This window comes from Orcinus orca, chromosome 5 (assembly GCF_937001465.1).
Source record: "Orcinus orca chromosome 5, mOrcOrc1.1, whole genome shotgun sequence".
Taxonomy (NCBI): Eukaryota; Metazoa; Chordata; class Mammalia; order Artiodactyla; family Delphinidae; genus Orcinus; species Orcinus orca.
The window spans coordinates 2,473,295-2,484,484 of NC_064563.1; positions in this window are offsets into that span (position 1 = coordinate 2,473,295).

Here is an 11,190-nt window from a genome sequence, read left to right on the forward strand (position 1 = left end):
GGTCATTCCTGGTACCAATGTCTAAGCCCCAGAAAGTGGGTTAGCTGCAGCTTTTTGGTTCTATTTGGTTCTGCTTTCATACAGATGAGCTGTTTGGAAGCTTCAGTCTCTTAATCCGACCATCTGTTGGGGAGGATTTTATTTTCAAGGAGAGCAGCTGGGTCCCCATTTCTTCCCTGAGGTTCATGGAGCTGATAACCTTTCTCTGTTCGCAGCAGGAAGCACATCCGTGAGCTGCTGGGGAGGAGATAGCTGAACTTTTCACTCCCCCTACCTGGAGGCACTTTTTAATTCCCATCTCATTACTCTTATTCCTCAAAGTCATGGCTCGCAAGTCCATAGAGGGCATGCAGCCAAGAAGCTGTCCCGACCAAGATGAGGCTGTAGTAAGTGATGAGATGGATGAAGGGGAAGCACCGAGACCACAGGGCCACTCCCGGTCTAGGCCACAAATGTGCACCTCTCTGAGGTTTCACTTTCTCACTTGAAAATAAAGGAGAAAACATCTATCTTGCAGTTTTTGTGAGAATTATATAAGGTTTATTAAAGTGCCTAGCACAGTACTCAATCAGTGGTCATCATTACTCTTACCTTTGAGTTGAATCCCTGTCCGAGATTCTGCAGGAATATCACATACATTTGATTTGGTTCTCATAACAACCCTGTTGCAGGTTGCATTTCCTGGGAGCAGATTCTGAGATGGTCTAGTGGGCAGGATATTTATTATGAAATATTCTTGGGGTCAACACCGAGGGAAGAAAGAGGGAAAAGAAAGCAGGATGTGGCAAAGGGAGAAGTTGAAATACGATGCAGGCCCTATGACAGTTTTGGTCGATTCCATGGATATGCTCTGGAGCTGGAAGGGGATGTTGGAGAATTGTCCTGAGTTGGGCCAAAGGCCCAGGTCTTTCTACGCCTGCATCTGTCCATCACTGAGTGAGGGTGCTTTGTGTCTGATGGGCAAGTGATCTCAGGCACGGGCACTGTCTGCAGTGAGGCAGTTGCTGAAGAAAATGACAGCTGAAGGCTTTGCACCAACAGCCCTCCCAGCTGCTGGGTGACAAGTCCTTTGCTGCAGGGAGATCTAGTTGTTGCCACATACCCCGGGCTTGGATCTTCTTTCCTAAATAAATGAGAAGGGCACATCCTTATTTCAAATGAGATAGAAAGAAGTGTGCACGTGTGTGTGTGTGTGTATGTGTGTGTGTGTAGTGTTTGCAGAAAGAGGAGTGGGAAGAGATTGAAACCTAACACCATTTTCTGGTTGTTTTTTTTTTAAGTCTTTATTGAACCTGTTACAATATTGATTCTGTTTTGGTTTTTTGGCCGCGAGGCATGTGGGATCTTAGCTCCCTGTCAAAACCTCAGCCCCTTTGTTGGAAGGTAAAGCCTGAACCATTAGGCCACAGGAAAGTCCCCTTAACACCGTTTTCTTAATTGGAAGCCTTTTGAGAATAAAGGAAACTTGTTTTACAAAGTGCAACTTGCTTTAGGAAAAAAACATGCATGCACCTAAGTCATCTTCCTCAGCTTCCCAAGGAGATGAAGGAGTCAACCTGCGAATCCTACTTCTCTCTGTTAAAAAAAAAAAAAAAAAGCTTCATAAATATAGGAAGAGCTGAGGAGGGAGCAGGGAGGTGTCAAAGTAAGAACTGCACAGGAAAAAAATTAAATAGGAAAGGAAGATTTCATGCAAGAATACTGCAGTGGGGGAAAGAGGGATGTTGCAGGTGTCAAACATGAGTTCACAGACGTTTCTCTGCAGGGTGTAAAAGCTGGGATGGGGACATCATAGCTGCCTGTGTTTGCTAATTGGCTTTACCCAAAGGAAAAGTAAACTTTCTCCAATCTTCATGACAGTAAGTGGTTTTACAATGTGGAGCGAGGCACCCACAGAAGTTAAGTTCCTACCACCCCCACCCCCCAAATACTGTGGGAAGGTGGGAAGCTCTCGCCTTAGATTTTTACATTGTAAAGAGATGATTCCCAGGTCCTTGACAAAGACATTTCCTGGGTCCTAAAACTGGTGACAGGCTTCTAAGGAGATTTATATATATACACATATTTCAAAGGAGACAGAGAAAAAAAATAGCAAATATTAGTTTTCTAAAGTAAATGCTCTAAGAAAAGGAGGTCAGGGGCCTCTAATCAGGAAGAAACTTGCCCAGAGTTTAGTCACGCTAAAGGAAACATTAAAGCTGCCTTGGTCAGAGGTTTTCAGAAGCGCTCAAGAATCAGAGCATGAATGCCCGGTTTTGACAAGTCAGGTCAATTAAATCTGCTCACAGCAAGAAGCACTCTGGAAGATGGGTCCTTGCTGAACTGCCTTGAGATGGATAATCAGCTGCGAGCCACCCAGAAAGGGTCTTGTGAGTCAAGGTCCAACCAGGAACACAGAACGCAGCAAGTATTCTAAATAGAATGGACTATGATACCTTATTTTTAAAAACCTTAGAAAGTAATAAAAGTAAAATACACTCATTGGAGAATTTTCAGAACATACAGACATGATGATCACTGTACTCTGATGTATGTTTTTAGTAATCTCATATGCATGAATAATCTGAATTTTCCCAGGTATCAGCAGTCTAGAGGTAATGTTAGGTCTTATTATCATGGTAATGATTGAAGTTTCACTGACTTCACCTCTTTGAGTACTGGGGGGCCTGTAGCACTCCCCGTTCCCCACCCCTGCCTAAACTCACCCAGAGATTTCTGGAATCCCCATTGGAAGGGGGACATTGCAGGTGTCAAATGTGAGTTCAGAAAATTCTTACAGGTATTTTCATTTCAGGCCTATAGCTGCTTCTCATGCTGGAGAGGGGGTGGCCTGAGCTTGTGAGATGGTGTTGCCTTTCATGGATGCATCTCAGTGCTGGTAGGTAAGATGTGAAGTACGTTATGATGAAATAGTTCTCTTACTAAGGCATTTGTCTGATTCAGACCTGTTTGTCCTTAGATCCATTCCTGTGTTTCCCAGAGACCAGAGCCTGGGAAGAAGAAGGCAGGGTAATTCTCTACCTTTTCTACATCAGGTTCTACCTTCTCCATGGCTCCAGCTCAGGCTGGACACGCCCACCATAGCGCCACTTTGCCTTGAGTGACCTCATCCTTGGGTTCTGGTGTTACCGCCAGCCCACACTATCCTAGGAGTGCGTGTGGCTCCCTAATTTTCCTGATCTCCAGTTTTCCCATCACCTCCTATTTTCACCCAGCTGTCCTCTCTCCTATGCCACCAAATATGTGAATTAAATCTCTCTATTTAAAATATTTAGTCATTTCTCTTTTCCTTGTTGGACCCTGACTGGTACAGACCGTCTCTGGATAGCCAAAATGTAATCTAATATAAACCTTATCCTTCAGGCTAGCTCTTATTTTCTCTGGGGAATCCCACAGGGGACAAAATTCTCTACAACTTCAGAATTCCTCAGAATCTCAACCACTAAGAGTAAAGGAAGTAGCTCTGTGTTAGCTGAATATTCCTCTCCCGGCTTCGTAGCAGAGACGGGAAGAAGGAAAAGCGTGACGTCATCTGTACGCCCCCGGAGGGTTTCTTCTCTTCATTGAATGCAAAAGGGGAGATAGAAATTTGGTGGGTTACCAAGATCTTTAAGTTCTATCTGCAATAGGTAAGATTTAGACATAAATGACGTGTGAAATATGAGTGCGATTGTCTTTTAGGAAAGTAAAGGACACCATACCGCTTAAAGGAATATATGAAAAAACAATTCTCATTACGTATGATAGAAAAGCATTCACTGTTTGATATGTCACAAGTACCCAAGGCCACTGGAATATGCTGAAATGAGTAAATAGTTGTAAATAACTTAAATTTTGCGTACTGTTTTTAGTTCTTTCTGATCAATTCTTCAAGGCAATCCTGTTCTTACATTTTCCTCATAGCATAAGGAATACATTAGATTCAGTTCAATAAACAAATAAATTAGAGTTTAATTACTGGAAACTGCAAGTAATTATTAATGCAAAAGGGTTCTCATGATTTGTGGTGAACTAAGGAAAATGGTATTCAAGGAACTTTATATAAAGTGTTTAGCATAGTAGGTTCTTGGTAAACAATAATTTCCATCCTACTTAGACTAAAAATGTATCTTCTTGTTTTTGTCTTGTTTAAACCAACATTAAAATTGTTTTTGTGTGCTCTGTCTCTTCTTTGCATATCCCCACTACCTTAGCCTTTCTCAAGGCTGTCATCCTCGTTAAGAGCTTGGGTGGGCATAACCAATGGTTACCTCTGATGCTCGTTTTCCCAAGCTTTCCTAGAGCACTCTGATCTGCTTTTCAGGGCCGGTCATTTTGTGTGCACCACTTTGCAATATGATTTTCTCCGTTTGGTGATCAGAAAATCCCTCTATTGTCCTGAAATTGGGAGTTTGTAATGGACATATATACACTGTTATGTTTAGAGTAGATAACCAATAAGGACCTACTTATAGCAAAGGGAACTCTGCTCAGTACTCTGTGATAACCTAAATGGGAAAAGAATTTGAAAAAGAATAGATACATGTATATGTATAATTGAATCACTTGAAACTAACACAACACTGTTAACAAATATACTCCAATATAAAAGAAAAATTAAAAACTAAAATAAAATAAACATGAAAGAAAAAACAGGTTATGGAAATTAATTATAGTGCAATACCTAAGAGTTAGACATAAATGCCCCTTGAAATATGAGTGTGACTGTCTTTTAGGAAAGACTTTTAGGATTAATGGGTATTTTCTACTTGAATACCTAAGTCCTGTAATGCCTGACCACTCGCTGTAAGAATCAGGAGCCTTAAAAGTGAATGTCAGACTTCCTGGGTGGTGCAATGGTTAAGAATCCACCTGCCAGTGCAGGAGACAAGGGTTCGAGCCCTGGTCCGCAAAGATTCCACATGCCGCGCAGCAACTAAGTCCGTGATCCACAACTACTGAGCCTGCGCTCTACAGCCCGTGAGCCACAACAACTGAGCTTGCGTACCACAACTGCTGAAGCCCAAGCGCCTAGAGCTCAGCTTCACAAGAGAAGCCACTGCAAAGAGAAGCCCGCACACTGCAGTGAAGAGTAAATCCCACTCGCAGCAACTAGAGAAGGCCCGCGCTCAGCAGTGAAGACCCAACACAGTCAAAAATAAATAAATTTTTTTTAAAAAAGTGAATGTCTGGTGACTATCTCTCTGGGGCATCCTGAAGTTGCTGGGCACAAGAAGATACTTTCAGGTAGAATTGCTCTTTTTTGTTCATGAGTATCTTAAGAGTACACGCCACGCTTTTCCATTTACTTTGCGTCAGGTCCCTTAGAAACGGGTCTTGCACGGTTTGTACAAGTTCAATGAATGAGAATTGCCTTTGTGAGCTTGTTGATGTTGGCACTCGAGTTTGCTACCTGTGGAGACAAGAGACAAAATCTCTGATATGAGAACCATACTTTGCAAGCTCTCCTGGACAGGTCATCAGACTAGCAGGACCTAGAGTTGAATCCCAGCTTCAGATCTTCCTGACCCTGTAGTCTTGGGCAGATCATTCACCAGTTTGAGTCTCAGTGCCTTTATTTATAATATGAGAATAATTAATATAGTCATTTCACTAGATGTTTTAAGGATCAAATCTGGTAATTATATATGAAACAGTCATGTAAACTGTGGAGTACAAAACAAGTATAATTGGACATTTTTAATTGGCAGAGACAAATTTGTGAGATAAAAGATTAAAGAAATATTAGCCAGTACATACCAAAATATTTTCAAATTCTTCAGACTCACTGCCTTGTATTTCAGGGTAGTCTGTACCATCTTGTTTTTACCCTGAATTGAATTCACTGTCATTGAGCATCTCAGTGTATGTCTACTGCACCCTGCTTTGTGGTCAATGACTACAGTTTACATATAAACATCAGGGAGTTCAAGAAAAAGAGAAGGTAGGTCACAAACTTCCATGTCATCTCATGGAAAATTCAAGCTTATTTATTCACTTTTTCTTTCAAAGTTATTGACAAGCTTTGAGCTACCTCAACGTTCAGATACCAGAGAAACAGTCCACATTTTTAAGATAAAACATATACAAACTAAGAATCATAAGACTATTATATAGGTGGGGGAACTCTTTATGACTTATCAGACAAATCCAGACAAGTCTTTGTAGATGTATATTCTATTTATTGTTAATAATAATTATGTATTTATCATCTGTGTGTATCATGTATTGCTTGTATATATAATACCACAATAAGTAAGCATTTACACTACCAACTGGTTGTTTCTTCTATACCTTGGTCACCTCACTGGACAAATTGTTGAAGAAACAGTACATGGACAGAGAAAATCCTGATAGAATTTTTCACATAATACGGATATCACTGGTCAAGTTCATCAAGATATTAAAGTATAACCTCATACAAGTCACACTTTTTAATTTTCATTTTATCTGAAAATGAGAGTAATAACTAACTTGCAGATGAATACATTTAGTTCATCAGCTATTGAGACATCATTGAGATGGGACCACGATTATAGTTATAAGGGTTAAATGAGATTCTATTTCAAATATGCTAGCACTGTGGCACCTTGTAATAACTGTATATGATAATTCTATTTTCTGCCATGAAACACACCCAGCTGGTCTTCCTTTCCCTCAAAATAATCACTAACAGTCATTGGGTGTTAATTGACTGTTAACATTTTGTTTTGGTAATAAATGGGCCAGGTCTCTAGTAACATATACAAACTGTGTTATGGGTAAATACACAGCTAGCATCCTGACTTTGAAGGCTAGACCAGAAGACACCAAGGTCACTTCAACCACAGCTAGGGTTACATGCAAAAGCATACTCCAGGAAAACTCTCACTCTTTATTGCTTCAGCCCCAAATCTTCATCAGATCTGATGGGAGCTTGACCATGGCAAAACTCAAAAGCCACTATTTGGTTCTAGAAGTTCTGTGCTCCCCTTTTTTTGAGTATTCGTGTTTGGTGTTGTTTTATTTTTGGCCTATGGGTAGCAGGAGGTGGGTAGGCACATGTGCCACTGGCAGCCTCCCTGCAACAAGCTTCACAAGAGGGGGAAAGAGTACAGAAATCAAATTGTTCCAAGAAGAGAGGATTGTGGCTGCATCTTGTTCTATGTAGAATGTCTTTACTTCTCCCATACATACAAAACCAACGTCACCAACAAATGCATCTTTCAGCAAAGAGTGAAATGCTCTTTTTCCAGTGGTAAAGGAATAATGTTCCAATTTCTGCTTAAAGAAACAAAGAGAGTGTGCCCTCCTACAGTGAGTGTTCTAGCTGTGGGCTGCTCTACTCACTGTTGCTCCACAGCTCTGTGGATCCCTTGGTAATTTGGATAGCCCTAGCAACCTCGACATCTTTCAAACCATTGTCTTTTGCAGAGTTGGCAGTTATAAATCCAAGTTCCTATTGCAACAGGACAGCATTTAAATGGAAAGCACCACAAAAGTATAAGCATCCCTTTAACATTTCAAGTTTCAAGAATTACATTTTGACTCTGATCTGCTGACATTCAAATGAAGTAATTTTTTTTTTTTTTTTTTTTTAGAATAGTGGTTCTCTACTCTGCTTGCATTTTAAAATTACCTGGGGCACTTTTTTAAAAAGTGCAAATGCCTGAGTTCTTCCCCCCAGAGACTCTCATTAGTTGATCTGGGGGTGTGACCTGATTCTATTTTTATTTCTCTGGCGTGATCAGCCATCACCAATACAACATCATAGAGTTGGTGGGGTGGAAGGGTACACCTAAGACAGAACTGCAAACACTTGGCTTTTACTGCACACACGCCACCTTCTATCACATGGACCTATGTCTATCTCTTAGCATCTCTGAGTCTTCCTTTTTTCACCTTAAAAACAAGAATACCAATATCTACTTGTTCTTCAAGCATGAGTTTGTGGGAATCAAACAAAATAATAGCTTTTAAAATACTTTGAAAGTACATTTTAAAATGTAATACATGTCCCATTTGAAAATAAGTGTGGAAATTCAGATATTAAAAAAATGTGCCGGGCTTCCCTGGTGGCGCAGTGGTTGAGAGTCTGCCTGCCGATGCAGGGGATGCGGGTTCGTGCCCCGGTCCGGGAAGATCCCACATGCCGCGGAGCGGCTGGGCCCGTGAGCCATGGCCGCTGAGCCTGCGCGTCCGGAGCCTGTGCTCCGCAACGGGAGAGGCCACAGCAGTGAGAGGCCCGCGTACCGCAAAAAAAAAAAAAAAAAAAAAAAAAGTGCCAAGGTGGCCACTTGTTCCTTTTAACTACCTGCCATCTATTCCACCTCGGGACTATAAGCAGGAAGCCAGCCCTCACTTCCACACGTGACCCACACCAGGCCAGTCAGAGGGTCCTTTCCTAGAAAACCGGAGTGTTTCCGTGGCTGGGTTCCCATCCGGTCCTAGTTGTGGAATCCCATCTCTCTTCCCTGAGGTCCTTGTCGAGGTCTTGCTCCTCAGTCTGTAGAGATGCCCCAGTGCCTCTGCCTTTCCTAGCTTCACTCTCTGCCTTCTTTTCATCATTATGTAATTGCAACTACCGTCCTTTACGCTAAACTGAAATGATTCAGCCTTGACCTTTAACGAATAGCTCACTTCCTTGACATTTCTTCAAAGACCAGTGTTTCCTGCAGAGTCAAGCAGACTGAGAAGGACAGAGAGGGATGGCTGCTCTGCCCCACGTCAGGCCCGCCGGCGGATCTGACTTGTCTTCATTTCTTTATTTTTCACGGGCTTCTTCAAGCAATTTGGCCCTGCGACCTCTTCTTAAAAGTGCCCACCTAGAGAGATAATGATATCTTGGAAGCAGAGATCAGGAGAAATCAGGAGCTTTCTTGGCATTCAGTCGAGGAAGAGAGGCTGCAGAGGTGATAGAGTAATCAGTGGGCTCCAGTTTCTAGCCTTAGATCCATTGCTATGTGACCTTTGGACAAGTAATTTAACCTCTCTGGGTTCCAACTCCAACATGTGTAAATGGAATTCATAAGATTATTGTATTAAAAAGTTATGAGTGTTATAAGTTAAGGACTCTATAGATAACAGAAAATTTAAAATGTTGAATAATGATGCTGAGGATAAGAAAGAAGAAACTGGACTGTGTACTTAATTCAAAAAATGTTTTGTTTTCTTTTCTTTCGTTTCTATTGATTCCAGGAGCTACGTCAGCTGGCCTGGAAGCAAATGCTTTTTTAAAATCAATGTTCGGTGGCCACACACACGCTCTAGGAGGTAGCCAGGACACAGAGATGTGTATTGCTAAGGACTTTCTTATTTTATGGTTCTTCAAAGAAAAGGGATTTATTTTGTGACAATTTACAGGCCGTGGTCATCTTGCTTGAGAAAACTGTTCCTTCCTCATATTCTGTTGCACATGTGTGCATACATGTACACACACACACACACACACACACACACACCTGGGTTAATTTAACATAAATCTATCACCAGTACAAAAGGCAGAAAACTTCAGCACCTTTTATGCAAAAGTCGCCGGTTGTTATCCAGCACAGCGCATCTTTGTAAGCTTGTTCTCAAACAAAAGCTTTGCTTCAACAGCTGTGGAGCTACATTTGGAGAATAGCAAAAGGACGTGTCCTCAGTTTTCAACTTCCACCAGTTACAACATAGTTTTTGTTGATCCTGATTCCAACCTAGAAAGAATACAAGCACTGCCAAAATCTATCTGAATTTGATAACAAGAATGTGAGGTGGGGTTATCTGTGACTAACTCTCTCCACCTCCCCTGATGGTTGCCTGGGTCGAACATATATTGATCCCAGTTGCTGTTTGACAAGACAGTGTTACAGAACATTGTTAGGCGTGTAGAGAAAGTGCCCAGAGGCTTCTTTTGTCTGGAATTTAGTTGGAAGATAAGGTAGGGTTGTCAGGAATTTGGGGCATGTGTATTTTTCTCAGGACAATGTTAGTATCTGAATGGCCTTGGGGAAGGAAAGAGGCTTAGGAATTGAATATGAGGGGTTGCATGGCCTTAATTTACCCATTATGCCCAAAGCTGAGAGTACAGGCAGGCACAAAACTGGAGGACTTAGAGTCTCAGATTTGTCTGCAGGGTATGTCTGTGACTTTATCTAGACATAATAGTTAATGCTCCTGACAGATGAGTTTGGCTTCTATTGGCTTTGAGGCCTTGGCCAAGTTCCTTTACCAGTTTGAAGCTTTAGTACGTAAAATGCAAGTACACTTTATGTAAGAAGAGAGTTCATAAATGTTATATTACTTCAAAGTGCACATAATTCAAGAATAATCCTGGAAAGTGAGTCAGGTATTAATTAAGCCTGGAGCCAGCCTCCCTGAATTTAAATCCTACTGCTATTTACTTTTTCCTTATCTGCAAAATAAGGATTATAGTGGTCTTACCACATAAAATTCTTTTCGTGTAAAAAATAAAGCGGAGGGGCTTCCCTGGTGGCGCAGTGGCTGAGAGTCCGCCTGCCGATGCAGGGGACGCGGGTTCGTGCCCCGGTCGGGAAAGATCTCACATGCCGCGGAGCGGCTGGGCCCGTGAGCCATGGCCGCTGAGCCTGCGCGTCCGGAGCCTGTGCTCCGCAACGGGAGAGGCCACAACAGTGAGAGGCCCGCATACCGCAAAAAAATAAATAAATTAAAAATAAAATAAAATAAAGGGGAAGATAACTATGAAGTGCTTAGTTACTTTTTAGTAAGTATTAGCCTTGTTTCTAACAATTATTTTTTTCCAGCAACTGTGACACATCCACATGTGACCAAAGCATAAATATTATTTAAAATTCTCTAGGCTTGTCATTTAAATGTGGCAATTCTTCATGCTTTTTACAATTAGGAGACATCTGCTATGTTTGAAATTTTGTAAATAAAATTAGAATGTGTTGATAACTTTATATTAATTTTTTTCAGATTTGCAAAATTAAATTTTGCATGATTCCAATTTGCACAAAATGTTACTAGCCCTGGATCTTACTGGGTTTTCATGAGCATTAAATATGCTGATGGACACCAGTCTGACATAGCCCAGCCAGGGCCTGGGGTTATTAATAATAACCATGTCCAGATAAAGAAGATGTGGTACATATGTACAATGGAATATTACTCAGCCATCGAAAAGAATGAAATAATGCCATTTGCAGCAACATGGATGGACCTAGAGATTATCATACTAAGTGAAGTAAGTCAGAAGGTGGAAGGCAAATA